The sequence below is a fragment of the Bidens hawaiensis genome, unplaced genomic scaffold, assembly GCF_021521415.1.
Source record: "Bidens hawaiensis isolate Kalapana, Puna unplaced genomic scaffold, B.hawaiensis_p1.1 tig00024485_1, whole genome shotgun sequence".
Classification (NCBI taxonomy): domain Eukaryota; kingdom Viridiplantae; phylum Streptophyta; class Magnoliopsida; order Asterales; family Asteraceae; genus Bidens; species Bidens hawaiensis.
The window spans coordinates 335,208-355,111 of NW_027493873.1; positions in this window are offsets into that span (position 1 = coordinate 335,208).

Genomic DNA, 19,904 nt, shown 5'->3' on the forward strand with positions numbered 1-19,904 from the left:
GCGGGACCAGTACACGCTTAGTGGCTGACAATTTCGTTGTTTTCGGCTATATGGAGGATCCTACGAATTATGGTAGACGTACCATACCACCGGTTTATAACGTTTTCACGTTATCTACGTTTGGGCTAAATCCCGGGTTGGGCGTGTCCCTAGTTAACATCCGTATTTGGGCTTGTCCCCAGTCTTGGGCATGTCCCCATATTACACGGGCTTGTCCCCATATTACACGGGCTTGTCCCCAGTTGCACGGGCTTGTCCCCAGTTTATTATTTGGGCTTGTCCCCAGCTTAATGGGTTTGATCCCGGTTAACATTATAAATTATATGCAACAAATTTTCTAAGTTCATCGCGAAGACAAGGTTCTATGGATTCAAAATCCTAAGATTATTACTTCAAGGATCATTAAAGGTTCAATACTTATGTTAACTTAGGTCTACCTAGACCTTCTAGTATGGTTTCTGTTAATGAGTCTATATATCTTAGTTGCAATAATTTTGGATATTTCAGTTTAGAGGGTTATTCCTTTAAAAATGTTTTATTACAAAAAATTTTACCTATTTTTAAGGATACTTTATCCTAAAATTTGTTCTTTAAGGATATTCTGTCCTAAGTAGTTTTCATAAGGATGTTATATCCTAAAAATCTTTTACTCAAGATTATTTTTCAAAACTATGAATAATGCTAAAGTTATATCATACAAACTTTTAAAAATAAACAACAGGCAAATAGTTAAAAGATTTATATTATTTAAAATAAGCCACCGGGACTTATCCAAAATTCTTAACCCGGACTTCACCATACAAAAGATGGACCATCCATCCGGGTTAAGTGAGTGCTACTAACTGTTCATAAGTGCAGGAAAGTTAAAGACAGGGGTATCAAAGGTTTCATCCCTACAAACAGAGGATCCATCCACCTTTGTCACCCTCGCAAATTGCCTTAAGGATCATGGATCCTTTACCCTACTTACTACTGTTTATTACAAACCAATGTTATTAAACAGAAAAACACCAACACAAAATAAAAAAGTGGGCTCGGGTTTTGTCTTTTGTATCCTTCATCGCCCACCTAAGCTGCATCTTCACCCTCAGCAGCACCTTCTCCCTTACCAACTTCAGCCACTTCCTTGACACCACTAGTCCCAGCCTCATTATTTTCAGCCATCTCCTCATCGTCCTCGCCACCGAGAGCATCCAGGGCAGTCTTCCACTTTTCCACGTCCTAGGCCGTCTTATCAAAAGCAGGATCACCGGCCTCCTTCACCATCTTGATCCGTGCTTGGAATATTGACCTGGTAGCCCACACCTTGGCTTGATCCGTAGCCTGCTCCACTGCCTCTTGACGCTGGGCTTCTGATAAGGATAGCTGATCATCCAACTGTTTTTTCTCTTTGGAGAGTTGGATCATGGCCTTGTCCTTGGCAACCACGGCTTTCCCTAACCCCGATAGCTTATCACTCATTTGGCCGATGGTCTTTTCATAGTGCTCTTTGAAAGCACTCATAGCCTATATACAACAAAGCAATCAAGATCAGAAGGATATTGGATCCTACAACTCAAAGTATCAGGATACAGGATACTCACAGAGTGGCCAATGTCATAATGGGTCTCAGGATCAGAGGACCTCTTTCTTTTGGAAGCAGCGGACTTAGCCCTGGTTGTTGTAGTCTTGGGCTCGGAACTAGTGGCTGCTTTTGAAGTTTCTTTCTTGATGACAGGAGAGGTGACCATGCAGTCAATGTCTTCCAGGGAGAACTTTCCCGCTGATTTCAGGGATTTCTTGGCGCCTACAAAAGAAAAGTTAACAGATAAGTATTCAAACTAATTTTATTTATCTTAAAATTATTTTAATAAACCTACTTAACAAGCTGGAACCCGAGGAGATTTCGCAGAAAGCTTCAATAAAACAAGCTTGAAAGGTTCTAACTTCGATATCCAGTGCTAGGAACCATTTTGTTTTCTCTTCTGTGCCAGGTAACTTGCCTAAAGAAGCAAAGTTGTCAACTGCAAACAAAAAGGAAAATTCAGAATTAGAGTTAAAGCATCAAGGATCCTGCTATTTCTTAAGGATCCAGGATCCTACCCTTTCTAACCCACTTTGAAGGAAGATCAATCCCTCCTGGTATTGAGTCACGTTTTACAAAGAAAAACTGATTCCTCCATGAGGAATCATTTAAAGTGACTTTTAGTATCGGGTGAGGTTGTCGAGGCTTGGATTTGAAGATAAATCGGGCAGGACCGTGGGTAGTAAGGGTGTACAGATGTGATAACTCCGGAAGACCAAAGTCAATCTCTTGCTCCTCATTGATTCTCTCGATAGTGCTCAGAACCCTCCAAACTATGGGCATAGCCTGTATATAGGATATGCCGGTGGAATCGAAGAAACTTTGATTGAAAGGAGGAAAAGGGTACTTGTAGCCAATCAGGAACGGAGTTGCCGGAAAACACACCCAGACTTTGCAATATACGTCGCAGCGGACACTGGATTCGTAAAGTCGGAATAGGGTTTTCGGAGGAAACAGTGAACAGAACTCGTCGATCTCGGGGTCTGTGAGTTTACAAATCTCGGTAGATGGGTTGGCTATGAGGCATTGTGGTTCCATTTCCGACAACTCGGGGTCATCGGAAGATGGTTCGGTAGGTTTAGAGGGAGACAAAGAAGAAGAAAATGAAGTAGCAGACATCGTTAAAGAAAATAAGAAAAGAAAAGAAAGGATACCTGATCTGTCGCTCGAAAGTATGATTATAGCCAAGATATAGGACAGCATATATAGACGGTTATTATTAACTCGGGGGCTGAATGGTAAATATTTCTGGCAAAACCGTCCCATCTATCAGTTTTCGCAGAAGTTTGAATTTCAAAATGACAGTTGTGTTCCACTATTATCCGCCATTTTGGGGGCAATTGTTAGGACATGAATTTTATGCTGAGGATCCTTAATCCGTAACTATCTTATGGATAGATTATCCTTGAGATATGTATCAGGTTATAAAGGATCAACGATCCTCGGTGTTATTTGTTTACTAATGATTGCGTTTAGTATGGTGATGTGTTAGACATGTGTAACAACTTTAAGATCCAGTCTACTGTATGTTCCACTATGAGACATCTGCAACACATGGTTGAGACAGAAGACTAAGCCAATGGAAGAAGTAGCAGAATGACGAGACTAATTGCTAAGTACTAAAAACGAGATATGTTGTTCTTGAAGACGTGCTTGGATCAATTATCCTCTCAGAGAGTTCTTTAGCTGAGGTCTGGATCCGAAATCCTTATTCAACATAGCTATTAATGGACGATTTTCATATGAAGACTGATGTTTAAATAACCACAACGGCTCCTAGACCTGGTCTACCACTTATTTCGTCATTAAACGTCTACTAGCACGTGGTCAAAGAGCACGATGGAAGAGAGTGGAAGACTAGCAAGTTTATAGGACATGGTTGTTGGTTAGTTATAGATATTTTTCTTTATATACCGAGTTGTGATTGACATTAGAACACACACAATCACACGAATTTTAGCTGCTAAGATATTCCCACACATAGCATTCGTTGATCAACAACTCCACAACACTTGTAACCACCTTTTTACTATTAATAAACTTGACGGTGATAGTTTTCACCGTCCGAGGGTTTTTTGTGCCGGAGATTATTATAATCACATACTATCCCGACCAAAGATTACATTGTTAACCTTTGACCGAAGTAATTCGACCAAAGATTATGTTGCTAGTTTTTGACCATAAGATTATCATAATCAAGGGTTTTTTCCCTCGTGATCAAATCGTTGAGTTCATCAAGATTTCGATTATACATTCGCTCTTATCGTGTTAGCACCATACCACACTTTACAGATTTAGATATATTATCCTTAGCTGATTTTTATCCAAAACAGACGTGATGGTTGATGGTAAAATCATGTCCAATTATTAGGTTTTTATGATATGATGTTTTTGTTGCACATGCTATTTGTATATTATAGAGTTTTTAATCTTCAAATTTTCTATGATTTATCATTTACACAGAGGACGTGGATAAGAGTATATAACTGACGTTATATATCTTTTAGCATTGTTTCAGGGGTTTTGATTCGTTGGTAGTTATAGACTATATATATTTTCTTAACAGTGAAGTTTATAGACTATATATATTTTCTTAACAATGAAGTTTATTATACATAAAAATGCTACAAAGTAGTTAGTACTTGTAACACAATACAAAAGTACATACGATTTGGAACAACTAAACGTTGAAATTACACCAAACTTACGATTCTAGTGAAGAAATTTAAATAACTCGTAATACGAGGGACAAAAACTAGTATATATATATATAAGATCCAATACAATAATCCCTAATCGTACATTTACGTACGCGAGTTCCTACACTGTTGATTTCAAAATCACGCGATGGCAATATTGTAAATTTCATCAACTCTGATCCACTGCTCCCATCGATTCCTTCCGCCTTCACTATCACCGTTCATCAATTCGTCATCGTCCAACGATTGCATTCACCGTGGCGACCATCGACGTTACCGTCGTGAACACCATCTTCCTCCGTCACGAGTTGTTCACAGGTCAGTTGATCAAATTGACCGATTGAAATTGAAATTGATGAACTAATTGATCAATTAAACTTTGAAATTGATCAAATTAATCATCAATTTGAAGCTTCAATTGATCAATTTTGAGTTTTGAGTGATGGCTTTTAACTGAACGTTTAAAGGTTTAAGTCTAAACGTTTAAGTATGAGAATTTGGCTTGACCGTTTAAAGTTTTTTGCGTTAACTTTTAAAGGGTTAACCTTAGAACGTTTTAAGGGTGGAATTTAGATTGAACTTCTAAACCTTTTGTTAGAACTTTAAAGATTTGGTACAGAACTTCTAAAGTTTTTGTATAGAACTTCTAAACCTTTTGTTAGAACTTCTAAAGTTTTGGTACAGAACATCTAAACTTGAATGTTTAAAAGTGTTCGTTTTGGCCAGAACGTTTAAATTTGTAATTTTGATCAGAACGTATTAGTTGAACGTTTAAACTTTTTGTTCATTTTTTGTCAGAATGTTTAAACTTTTTCTTCATTTTGGTCTAAACTTTTTACTTTAGAAGTTCTAGACAAAAAATTTAGAAGTTCTGTACAAAAAGTCCAGAACGTTTAAAGTTTTTGTGCAGAACGTTTAAACATGAACCCTAATCATAGCTCAATTAAGTGTATTATTATGCAATTTCATAATTGATTGATGATTCTAAAGCCTCCTACACATCAATTATATTGATTAAATCAACAATTTTTGATCAATTTGAAGATTATTAAACTATAGCGATAATGGATTTATCGATTTTGATTATGCTTTAGTTTTGTGGATGATTTGATTATGGTTGAAGGCTTGCAGCAAATGACGATCTGTTGTGCGAGAAGTATTTTTTGATTTAATTACAATTATGCCACCGCGTAGTTTTAATTGCAATTAGGATCTGGTGGTGCAGGGTCTCGCGTACCTAATGTACGATAACCTATTATTGTACGTTAACCCTCCTCTATATATATATATAATATCCAAAATTTATCTTACATATCCAAAATTTATAAATAATATTTATTATTTAATAATTAAAAAAAAAAACATTTCGGATATCCTAAGTATCCGAAAATTTTCAAAATCACTATCCGAATCCAAAATCCGAAAATTCGGATATCCAAATTTCCGGATAATTCGGATTCGAATTTACGGATATTTCGGATACGTATTCGGATTATTTTGAACACCCTTATCCACAACGGCATAACAAACGCTACCTAATCGTAATTTTATTTCTTCATGTTTTTTTGTATGTCTTACACAAGAAAAGAACTCTCACGCGGAGCCGGATGGCCGGTGGATGATGGCGACTTGGAGATGTGATTTTCAACCTATATATATGAAGACAAGCCGGTAGTAGAAGGAACCAAAACTAGTCAATGGTGTGCATTATACATGATGGCGGTTTGGTTTGATGTAATTTAAGTATATAATAAAGATAAAAGATCAAATAAGAGGTTTGATTTTCCTAAAAAGACTAGGAAGAAGGGTATTTTTGTCTAATACCTTAATGTTGAAAACTCACTTAATTTAATTTCAAAAACCCACTTAATTAAAGCCCACTTAATTAAAACTCACTTAAATTTTCACTTATCTTTTACAACCACCACCGCCCACCGCCACTACCTTGCCGGAAAAGTCTTCGGAAAATTCGCTGGAAAATTCTTCGAAAATTTCGCCGGAAAATAAAACGTTATGACACAATGAAAAATACACAATGTAAAAAAACACAATGGAAAAAACACTATGAAAATAAAAACACAATGACAAAAACACAATGAAAACACAATTAAATAACACAATGTAAAAAACACAATGCAAAAAAACACTATGAAAAAATAAAACACACTTGTATAACACAATTTTGTAAAACACAATTATGATAAAACACACTTTGTAAAAACCCACGAATTTTTTTTTATTTTTATAAAGCAATATGGTACTCATATAAAAGATAAAAAAAACACTCGTTTTTATGGTGAAATTGTTTTGAAAAAAAGATGTCGTATAAAAAAGTTATGGACGTTTCAAAATGATTGGGGAATTTGACATGTGCCTTGCATGTGGAGAGAGAAAGTCAACAAATGTGTTATCCCTATTATGTCCTTACCCTTGTTTTACACTTGATCTCTCTAATCTAATCTCAGCCATTCAATTCTCAAATGAATGGACAAGATTATTTCTTATCCTTCCTATGAAAACTAATCTTCTTATTATAACTCAACCCATATAATAAATACAAAGAACTATTAGAGGGGAAGGGACACCCATATGGTCATTATTTCATAAGTGTGTTATTTGTTTAACTATATGATCTTTTCGTAAGTGTGTTAATTATTTGTTTCTAACTATATGATTATTTCATAACCGTTGGTAATTGTAACCTGTAAGTAACTAGTGGGTTGCATCCGCGCTTTGCAGCTAACACAACTTTTTTTCAGACCCGCTAGCTAGATGTCATCTTTCCGGTGACCCACCACTCCGACTACCTACATTTTCCAGCAACCTATGTCAACTTAATGTCCATATCCCATTACTTGTTTTCTTATCAAACAAGTGAACAACCATAATGATTATAATTTTGATTAAAGCAGTACAACAAAGCTAACTCATACTGCACTTAAACTTGCTTAATAAAAATATTTTATTTTAAATGTTTGGAAAAAAAAACTCATGACTTCAGGTAGCTTTTAGATATACTTATATATACAATTTCTATTACTGGCCTTTTTGTCTCTTACATATAACATATGAAATAATGAAAAAAAAATTAAAATAATCTCACTGGTTCAAACATTACTGTTTGTCTACTACATAATGTTGGGGTCTTTGGTTCATGTTTTGTTAGGGTTTTTGGTTAATGTTTTACACTTGCAGATTTAGGAGGGTTTTGAGGGTGCATTATTTTTAATGTTTTACGTTGTCGTGGCCCGATTTGTTGTCCTGTTTTGTTTGTGTTAAGACATTTTCTTGTGGTCATTCATATTATACAATGGCCATATTGTTAACTAAGAACCTGGTATTTTACTTATATATTTATAAGTTCAAAAAATGAAGTGGTCCTTACACGGCTAGAAGGCTCCTTTCTGTTTCATTCCATAGTTGAGTTCATTAGGCTGCTTCTTGTTTCATTCCATAGTTGAGTTCATTGTTAATAGTTTATAATTTAATTGGTAGCATTAGGATTAGAACCAAACCTCAAACTGTGAAACCATACCGTTACTAACGGTTTGGTTTGGTTTGGTTTGATTCGGTTTAAAGGTTCTACGGTTTGGTTTAAAATATAAAAATATTCATGGGTAGAATTATTGTGGGTTTGTTTGGTCTTTTTGACTTTTGTGTTCTATTTAGCACTAGTAATATAAAATGAATGCCATTTTTATTTTTTGCATACAAGAACACAAAACATTAACTAAAGTATGCAGGGTGTATACAGTATGTCTGATGTGATTGTGCGTGGTAGTCGTCGTCCTATCAATGGACGTGCCATTGTACCTAGGAAAGGTGATAACCATCATGGTGGCTCATCACTTGCGGGATCACATGAGGATGGTGTTGGTAGTGATGATGCCAATGGTCTACAAAAGTATACTTGTATGAGACATGTCATCTATCGTGGTAAAGGACGTAATTGACATATTTCAGGGAAACGGAAACACCACACAGAGCATCATGCTGAGGGATCCCATGAGAGTCCTGTCACTTATGGACACACTTTAGGGATGCACACCATCGTGATGAGAGATTGGATGACAGTCCAATTCGTAGTGCTAATGCTTCAGTCTATACTTCAAGGAGGCACAATATCAGTAATGCTAGGGGATTAGATTGTAGTCCTATTGGTAGTGGCATTGTTGCTTCAGGGAGACTCGTCACTATAGGTCTAGATGAGATAACCGATGATGATGCATACGATGACAATGAGGACGAACCTGAATATCCCTCTCAACAAAACTCGTGTGATGGAGACGTGCCTCGATACACCTCTGGGAAGAAATATATTGTAAAGATTAGGGATAAGTATGTTTTTAGTTTTAACATTTTCATTTGTGTTGTTTATTTATGTTACAAATATAATTACTTGGTTATTTCAATATTGTAGATTTGCGAGTCATGAGATTCATAGCCAAATCATAAAAATACTAATCGAGCACTATGATGAGCCTTGGGCCACATTCAGAATGGTCCCAAAGAATTTGATCGCTCGTATGTTTGCTCGTTTTGGGGTAATATATTAGTTTATTATTATATATCTGCTTGGTAGTTTTAGTTTTGCATATTTAACTTTTATTTTTTATTTTATACAGATGCTCTATTGTTGGGATCCAAACAATGAACAACTTATATATAACGGATTCTGTAACGTGATTAAGGGTCGGTTTAGGGACATTATGAGTGAGTGAAGATTAAATTCTAAAGAAAAAGCCAAGGCAGCTGGGCATATTATTGGGGACAAAGAACATAAATTCGACATAATTTGTAAATTTCCTCCTGATTATGTGGCTCGGGGCATATGGAAGAAATTGTGTTTGGTAATGGAGTTCATACATTATTGTTTATTTTTATATTTTTTACTGTATATATGTATCATATATTTTTTCTCTCTATAGGGTTGGAACACGGAAAAATGGCTAAAGAAGTCTGCGAGCGGGAGAGACAACCGCACGAAAGAGGGTAGTGATGGCAATATATCTCGACACACGGGCGGTTCTATAGGGTTTGATGAACATCGTATCCGCTTGGTAAGCTAGTTTTATTTGTAAATTTAATTTTAAAGAATTAGGTCAAAAATTATAATTGTTTGTGCTTTAACATTTATTACATTACTTCTTATTAGAAAAAAGAACATGGTCGAAAATTTAAGTGGGTTGAGGTATTCTTAGATACCCACCTCAGCAAAGAAAGCAAGAAAAAGTATTGGGCGGGAGAGCTCGACATTAATAGCTTTGTGGGATTTGAGTTTTGTACCGAAAAGTGAGAACATGCATTTGTAAGTTATTTTTAACACTTTTCATTTTTTTTTATAATTAGGTATAACATATCAACTAGGGGCGAGCAAATAAAAAGACCGTTTCGAATTTCAGTTTGCTTGATTTGGACTGAGCCTGACTAACAATAAACATAAAATCTGCTAACACTATAAGTTTTGGTACATGTGGTATACACATAATCGGGTTGGTTCAATTTATAATTACTGAAAATCTGAATGAAAATTACATACTTATTTTATGGGTGTCGAAGCACGAGATGAATCTGACCTGATCCATGACGATGTTTCCACGGATTTCGAGATGAACGAACCACGTCTTGATCTTCTTCTCCGGCTGCTTGGGATCTGCAATGACTTTTCGGGGGTGTGGAGGTGACCGCTAAGAAATCTCGAGGATCTCTTGTTCACAGACACAAAAATATGGTGGTGGCTCTTATTGAGAATGACCAACCCTTAATAAGGAGGTGGAGACCTCCTTATATAGGGAGCCTCATGGCCACCATCATGGTACCCTAATGGGCCTAGCCCAGTTAGGGTTACCTCCACAAAACCCCCTCAGCCCAATAACATTGTATTAGTCCATATAATACAATAAGCCAAACATAACAAATTTAGGGTCGTAAAACCGGGTTTAGTACCATACCCCTACAAGCCCCCCAAGTCCAGCGTTGCTCCTGGGCGCGCAAGCGTTTAGGTGGAGCGCTGGACTTTATGAAGTGTGTTAGGGCGTGAGGCGGTTTTTTCCCTTTTCTTCGGCCTTATCTTTATTGTCTTGAGTTTTGGGAGGTTTTCTTCATGATGGTGACGTGTTGTGGTTTTTGTGATAATGATGGTGCACTAGCATGAATAAGATATAGAACGCCGAATAATAAAAGCCTGCGCGCGAGGCGACTTACGAGCTATGAGAATAATAAAGCTAGCGTGCGAGGCGACTTACGAGCTATAAGAATAATAAAGCTTGCGCGCGTGAGACGACTTACGAGCTATAAGAATAATAAAGCTTGCGCGCGTGAGACGACTTACGAGCTGTAAAAATAATAAAGCTTGCGCGCGTGAGGCGACTTACGAGCTGTAAAAATAATGAAGCCTGCGCGCGAGGCGACTTACGGATCTGAGAATAATAAAGCTTGCGCGCGAGGCGACTTACGAGCTATAAGAATAATAAAAGCTTGCGCGCGAGGCGTCTTACGGGCTATAAGAATAATAAAAGCTTGCGCGCGAGGCGTTTTACGAGCTATATGAATAATAAAGCTCGCGCGCGTGAGGCGTCTTACGAGCTGTAAAAATAATGAAGCCTGCGCGCGAGGCGACTTACGGATCTATGAGAATAATGAAGCCTGCGCGCGTGGCGTCTTACGAGCTATAAGAATAATAAAAGCTTGCGCGCGAGGCGTCTTACGAGCTATAAGAATAATAAAAACCTGTGCGCGAGGCGACTTACGGATCTATGAGAATAATGAAGCCTGAGCGCGTGGCGTCTTACGAGCTATAAGAATAATAAAAACCTGCGCGCGAGGCGACTTACGGATCTATGAGAATAATGAAGCCTGCGCGCGTGGCGTCTTACGAGCTATAAGAATAATAAAAGCTTGCGCGCGAGGTGTCTTACGAGCTATAAGAATAATAAAAGCTTGCGCGCGAGGCGTCTTACGAGCTATAAGAATAATAAAAACCTGCGCGCGAGGCGACTTACGGATCTATGAGAATAATGAAGCCTGCGCGCATGGCGTCTTACGAGCTATAAGAATAATAAAAACCTGCGCGCGAGGCGACTTACGGATCTATGAGAATAATGAAGCCTGCGCGCGTGGCGTCTTACGAGCTATAAGAATAATAAAAACCTGCGCGCGAGGCGACTTACGGATCTATGAGAATAATGAAGCCTGCGCGCGTGGCGTCTTACGAGCTATAAGAATAATAAAAGCTTGCGCGCAAGGTGTCTTACGAGCTATAAGAATAATAAAAGCTTGCGCGCGAAGCGTCTTACGAGCTATAAGAATAATAAAACCTGCGCGTGAGGCGACTTACGGATCTATGAGAATAATGAAGCCTGCGCGCGTGGCGTCTTACGAGCTATAAGAATAATAAAAGCTTGCGCGCGAGGCGTCTTACGAGCTATAAGAATAATAAAAGCCTGCGCGCGAGGCGTCTTACGAGCTATAAGAATAATAAAAACCTGCGCGCGAGGCGACTTACGGATCTATGAGAATAATGAAGCCTGCGCGCGTGGCGTCTTACGAGCTATAAGAATAATAAAAGCTTGCGCGCGAGGCGTCTTACGAGCTATATGAATAATAAAGCTTGCGCGCGAGGCGTCTTACGAGCTATAAAATGATGATAATGACTGGCCCACAAGGGCCTCCTCCGCGTAGGATGAATATCCCGGCCTGTTTTCAAAATAATAATGGAGGCACAAATGGCCAGATAATAATAATGATGTCATAGGTGTTTGTGCGGCTCGTAGCCGAACCTGCAAAAACATGTCAACTAAAAGTGGATGTATTGCATGGTTCCCATCCTCGGGCAAATTATGAGGTGTGCCCAACCTTTAAGCTTGGCGCGTGGCCTATGGGTTTATGAGGATTCCCAACATTTAAGTTTGGCACGTAGCCATATGGGATATTATGAGGATTCCCAACCTTTAAGTATGGCGCGTAGCCATATGGGATATTATGAGGATTCCCAACCTTTAAGTATGGCGCGTAGCCATATGGGATATTATGAGGATTCCCAACCTTTAAGTATGGCGCGTAGCCATATGGGATATTATGAGGATTCCCAACCTTTAAGTATGGCGCGTAGCCATATGGGATATTATGAGGATTCCCAACCTTTAAGTATGGCGCGTAGCCATATGGTATATTATGAGGATTCCCAACCTTTAAGTATGGCGCGTAGCCATATGGGATATTATGAGGATTCCCAACCTTTAAGTATGGCGCGTAGCCATATGGGATATTATGAGGATTCCCAACCTTTAAGTATGGCGTGTAACCATATGGGATATTATGAGGATTCCCAACCTTTAAGTATGGCGCGTAGCCATATGAGTACAATCATGGTTGTTCTTATCCTGATTTGGATTAGACTGTTCACTTGTTATGTCGCTTATGCGCGGCCTGCGCAATGTCTCCTTTATTCTCACGCGCAGATGTGGTGCGTGAGCGTGCATGATGCGTGAGCATCTAATATGCATGAGCGTACGTGAAGCCCAATAACATATGTGATGCGTAAGCATATGAGATGCGTGAGCATGTGATATGCGTGAGCATACGTGATGCGTGAGCATACGTGATGCGTGAGCATATGTGGTATGCGTGAGCATACGTGATACGCGTGAGCATGCGTGATGCGTGAGCATGTGATATGCGTGAGTTGTGGCGTAGAGTAATCGCCGGGAGCGCGCATGCGACCCGCTGTAGCGTAGAGTAATCGCCGGGAGCGCGCATGCGACCCGCTGTGGCGTAGAGTGATCGCCGGGAGCGCGCATGCGACCCGCTGTGGCGTAGAGTGATCGCCGGGAGCGCGCATGCGGCCCGCTGTGGCGTGTAGTGATCGCCGGGAGCGCGCATGCGACCCGCTGTGGCGTAGAGTGATCGCCGGGAGCGCGCATGCGGAATCCGAAGTTGATCCACAGGGAGCGATTTTGATCCGCGGTGGCGCGCACGATCTAGAGATTTTGAATATCCACATCAGGTAGGTTTTATGTAAAACCAACAGATCTAATAGGATTTATAGATCTATGAATATGAAGTGTGACTGTTGCTCAAACGAACCCAGATCTGAAAAGATCATACTAGATTTGGTATATTTCACTTAGAAAAAACACAGATCTAAGGGTTTTCCCCAAAAGTTCGGTGGTATTTCTTCCTGTGTATTTCCAGATCTGGAAGTATTTTTAGATCTACGGATTTTTGGATTTCCATAGAACATATCTGAAAGAAGAAACCGTAGGCCCGAGATATTGATGAATAGATCGGAGGGCCGAGACGAGAAGCGAAGCGTGGTTCATTGCCGTCCCACGGATAATGTCGAAGCACGAGATGAATCTGACCTGATCCATGACGATGTTTCCACGGATTTCGATATGAACGAACCACGTCTTGATCTTCTTCTCCGGCTGCTTGGGATCTGCAATGACTTTTCGGGGGTGTGAAGGTGACCGCTAAGAAATCTCGAGGATCTCTTGTTCACAGACACAAAAATATGGTGGTGGCTCTTATTGAGAATGACCAACCCTTAATAAGGAGGTGGAGACCTCCTTATATAGGGAGCCTCATGGCCACCATCATGGTACCCTAATGGGCCTAGCCCAGTTAGGGTTACCTCCACAAAACCCCCTCAGCCCAATAACATTGTATTAGTCCATATAATAAAATAAGCCAAACATAATAAATTTAGGGTCGTAAAACCGGGTTTAGTACCATACCCCTACAATGGGCGTAATATATAATCTGGTCGGTTCGGTTCAGGTCCATCATGCTCAGTCCTACTATCAACTTGTAGTACAATAACAATCACTTTGTTTTGTTAAAATGTAGGTAAAATACAAGACTGAAATGATCAAGTTGCACGAACTAGATCTCAATGAGCGTCTGGATGATTATGATGTGTGGGCGAGAGCGGGAAGAGGTAGCAGGGGCCGAATATTAGGGATAGGATCAGCGGATCCTCATTTCTTGGTAACTGGGACACCGTCTACAACTTCCATATCTGCATCATATATTGGTGTCCTAACGTCTCATGAGGAGGTATTATTTACTTCTTTAATCAAAGTATTGCACTATGGATACATCATATTTACCAATGTATTCATAACCGGATCGGATATCGAACCGAACACGCTATTGGTTCATTGGTCAGACTGGTTGGCTCGGATTAAGAACCGGATAACACCATTTATTATTTAGAAATATACATGTACAATATAATAACAAAAATCGTCATGTTTAGGGAAAATAAGAAAAAAGAAGACTACAATCAAATTATAAACTTATTAATAGTCCAGTATTACTAAATTAAATTTTTTCACATTAAGGTTTTCTTGTTTATATATATTATATTTATTTATCATTAGTTTACATATGACTGTATGAATATATATCTATATTAATATATATAAATAGTTACAACTGAATCAAAAATGTTGCTACTGTACATGGTTGGATCACTTGTTTTCAACAATTAGGTCTCTAGTTCGATTCAAGGAAGCTGGTTATTTTTAATTAATGTTCCCATATTTAATTTGTCAACCAGTTCTTTTTCACAACTCGGACCAGCTCAGGTGCCGATTGAGCTGGTCCCGATTCCCGGTTGAACCGGTTGGGCTGGCTGATCTAGTCCGGTTTTATAAACAATGATATTTACTTCTTTAATCTAAGTATTGCACTATGGATACAACATGCTCGTTTTAGTTTCGCTTAAGGTTTCAATGGTTTGATTTCAGCTATTAAGAAAAAAAATGTTACAAATGTTTGATAAACCAATGTTTTTGGGTTTGATTTATTCACATGTTATCTTTACTAGTTATGATGCTAAAATTTTAACAATCTTAGGTTCAAAAAGTTAGACCAAAATGGAAAAAGAACTAGAAAATGAAAGGATGTCAAGAAACGAGCTGGAAGAACGAGTGCAACGAATGGAACAAATGGAAAAAGAACTTAAGGAAAATGAAGAAAAGAGGCAAAAACAATTTAATGAGTTTATGAGAAAGTTTGAAGTCGATAGTAATTAGTAGTAGTTTGCAATATTTTGGATTTATAACTTACTAGTGCAGGTTTGGTTAAACCCATTTTGAATTCATGTTATTGGTTTTGTTAAACTTATAAACAAAACATGCTTTGAATTTATGTTAATGTGCTTGGTTACATTTATAAAGTTATGTTTTGAAATATTTATATTGTGAATTTTTAGCAGGTCAAAAATCTGATTTTTTATAATCTTTTTCAAAAATTTATTACAAATATTTTGGAAAAAAATAGAATTTTGTTGGAAATGCGTAGGAAATAAGTAATAAAAAAACTGATTTCGTTGGAGATGGTAGGTAAATATAAAACAAAATAAGAGGATCCGTCAGAATTATGTAAGAAGCCTAAAAATTTAGAAACAAAACTTTTGTTGGAAATGCGTAGAAAATCTGCGACGAAAATATTTTGCGGGAAACATGTAAGAAAATTTGTAGGAAATATGTAACAAAGTTTTTCCAACGAGGCCAATTCCTACTGCATGGTTCCGTCGGAAATACGTAGGTAAACACTCGTTCCTACGCGTTTCCAACGAAAAGTGGCGTAGGTAACACCCCAATTTTCTAGTAGTAAGGTCGCATCAAGCTCTTTCATATATTGAGGACATCATGGAATCGCTTTGCACGATTAGGGTTGTGAACGGGTCAACTTGCTAGTGAGCTACTCGATATACACTCACAAAAAAAAACTCGAATCAGGCCGAGCTTAATTGAGCTAAAGGCTGAATATAAGCACACTAAGTTAGCGAGCCTGAGTTTTACTTATCTAGCTCAAGCTAACTCGCGAGTATTAAAAAGCCTATTAGTTGTGTACTTTATTCGATATATTTAATATGTAGTTATTAAATAATAAATACTATATATAAAACTATAATAAGAAAAAAAAATGAAAAAAATATATTACATTTTATAGAAAATTATAATTAAAGTGTAAGGTTATTTATTTTAACAATCCCAACTTTCACCAATGGCCGAGATTAATCCAAACTCATGAAATGTTTACGGGCCATCTCAACTTTGAACGCATTTTTCTCCGGCAAGCTCTTACTAACTTGTAAGGCCACGTTACCGGTACCTCACATTTGGACGTTGGATTTACTCATCAACATAGTTCTAATCATCAGAGTTAATAAAAACATTCGCGGAATATAAAAACTTTCATAAAACATTTCATAACAAACCATAACTTGTCTTAAAACAACTTCTCATTTTTCAAAATAAACAAAACATTAAACTTAAACGTCTTGAGTCTTTCGATGCCAGCCTCTTATTCAATGCCACGTGTTCCCCTCAAGCGAGCTGCCTCATCCTACTCACCTGTGTGCATACTAAAAGTTGAGTGAGTTCTAGTTAATCACATAACATACAATACATATATACTTACATACTTTCATTCATACTTCATATCTTTATATCATTCTTACTTACCTTCATTTGTTACGTTATAAAGAGCATTACGCCCTACTTTCCTCGAGTATTATTAGGGCTCGGTCCCTCCTTCCTCGAGTATTATTAGGGCTCGGTCCCTCCTTTCTCTAGTATTATTAAGGCTCGGTCCCTCTTTCCTCGAATATTAGTAGGGTGGTTCGATTCCCTCTTCGTTACCATACAACCATACATCATTTACATTCATTCATAAATCATACATATCATATCATTATTTAACATAGCATTACAACTTGACAATACGTGCAATATCCGAAAATCATTCACGTACTACCAAGCAATCATTCATACTTTTCACATAATCACGTAAGGCATACATTTATCACTTAGGATAAATATATTAACAAACACATCGAGTATGCACACATCCCCGAAAACATAACAAAGAAATGGGGCTAGAAACTCACCTGGATCCTGTTTCTTTCTCCGTTTATCGTAATTCCCTTCTTTAATTGTGCCCTGCTAACTGTATATAGGGTACATGTATTAAAACTCGTCCTATATGTTCTTTAGCCAACATGGCTAAGTCTGGTGTAACAGTTGGCCTTGATTAGATTGCATTCACTTATTATATTTCCTTATAAACCCTAATGTAAGGTTTTTAATTATTTTATTAATATTTTCTTTTCTAAGTATCATAATTATCATCCTAAGTTATTCCCTCGACGTGTGATAACGTGGGTACGTGCATACGTGCATTTATATACATATATCAAACACACAGGTACTTATATATATATATGCATATACAAGTACATTGTATTTGAGTCTTAACGTGATCGGGTCCTTATTATTGTTAATTACATTATAAATAACCCAAGACATTGCAAACGAGTTTGACTATCCATTTTGTAACCGAGTTTATATATATATATTCTAAGTGTATGAGTGACGGTGTGATCGAACCCATACGTAGTCGTTTCACACATTGCAATCGGGTATCTATATTATAAATGGGTAATTGTAAGTGGGCTTGGCTAAATGTGAGCCTGGTTAGAAATTGGGGCGTGGGTATTTGAACTTATAAAGCCCAATCTCTCCCAGTCTTCTTCTCCTTCATTCATTTTTTCTTCGTTCTTCTTACAGTAGCTCCAAGCCTCCAAGTGAGTCCCCAAAATCGTCATGGTAATCAATCTCCCCTGTATGCGCCATGCCCCTATTGTATTCGGATCTCGCTGTAATCGAGTTGGGGCGTAACAGATCCAGGTCGTAATCAGCTGTTTATTGTAAGCGATTTTAATTGTGATCGAACTTCAATGTAAGCGACTTGGTTATATTGTAATCGAACTAACAGTTTGTGAGCGAGTTGTTTATGTAATCGAGTCACAGAGTATGCGACTTTAAGCAGCTCACTGATTGTAAACGAATTTGGGTATAATCGAGTATGGCGGCTCAATTGTAACCGAACCTTTGTATTTGTGTTTGTTCAGTAGTAAGGTCCGATTTAATCGAGTTTAGTGTGTTCGAGTTCATTGTAATCGAACTCAGGTTGTATGCGAGAATAATTGTAATGTATGCGAATGGTAAGGTGATTACTTTACATTTTATGCGAGTGTGTATATTGTATATTTGTATGCGAGTTTAAATTGTAATCGATCTTCAATTGTAATCGACCTCCGATTGTAATCGAATTCAAGGTTGTAAACGAGTAGGGTTGTATGCGAGTTAGGCTGTAAACGAACAGGGGTGAAGTTGGATTCCTGGTTTAATTGGGTTTGGGCAGATGGGTCTTGGACTTCAACCCACTGCTTGTGTATTATTATTATTATTATTATTATTAGAGTAAAGTGTCATTCTTGTGGTTTGGAAAATACTGTTAATTTAGTCCAAAAAGTTTATTTTTTGCATATGGATCCTCCACGTTTCCCAGTTTTTGCCAAATACATCCAAATCACTAACTCTGTTAAATTTTATCATTAGGTTAGGGCAAACATGTTTTTTCACAATTTCTTTATTATAATACTTATTTCAGTGAACTGCGGTTTTCGTCCCTCTGGTTTGTCCAAATCTGCAGTTTTATTCCAGTGGTTTCAAATTTGCAATTTCCTTCCCTATGGCTTTATTTCACTTGCAATAAAACCTGAATTCTCTAATCTCGTTAAAGTCCGGTTGTTAACCCATTTGCGTGCTCATCATGTGACGATCATTTTTGTCATTTTTCTTCCCAAATAAACTTTAGTCCTAATTCTCGACCCCCCTCGCGTGAGGGGTGGGGTGTATTTGGGGAAAAGGAAAAAAGAAGGAACAAAACTGCCCCTCAGGTAAAGGGCACGCTGATGAGTTTAACGACCATACTTAACGAGATTAGGGAATTCGGGTTTAATTGCAAGTGAAATGAAATCATAGGAAAGAAAATTGCAAATTTAAAAATACTGGACTAAAACTGCAGATTTTGAAAAACCAGATGGACGAAAATCACAGTTCACTTAAATAAGTATTATAATAAAGAAAGAGTGAAAGACACGTTTGCCCATGACTTAACGATAAAATTTAACGGAGTTAGTGATTTGGATGTAATTGGCAGTAACTGGGAAACGTGGAGGGTCCATATGCAAAAAATAAACTTTTTGGACTAAATTCGCATTATCTGACAAACCATAAGGATGAAAATAGCACTTTACTCTTATTATTATTATTATTATTATTATGCAAATATTTTCTATAATATATATATTTTTTATCCCGTAAACGCCCTCACGACCCATCTCGGCTAAGACTTGACCCGAGAATTTATAAAGTTTGGATCTTTAACATGAAAACGTCCAAAACTAGATCTAGGGTTCATTTAAACAAACCGTACATGTGTATGAGTTCGTTAAGTTACATTTCATCATCAAGTTTTCAACTTTAATGTTCGTAATCTTTAAGGATCAAGAACATACATTTTCGTGTTCGTTTGTTGTCGTTTGGCTTGGTTATGATCTTAAATCCTTGGATCTATCTTATATATAGAAGATCTAGTAATAGTTAGCTTGATTTGGTCTCTGATCTATTTCTTTCTCTCTTGGCCGTTTATGTATAGTAAGGAAGGTGTGTGTGTGTGTGTGTGTTCTTGAGTGTGTGTAGAGATTATGGAAAGGATGAAATGAGGAGTTAGGATTTTAGAATGGTTAGAGGATATTTATACCTCTTGAAGCCCATGGA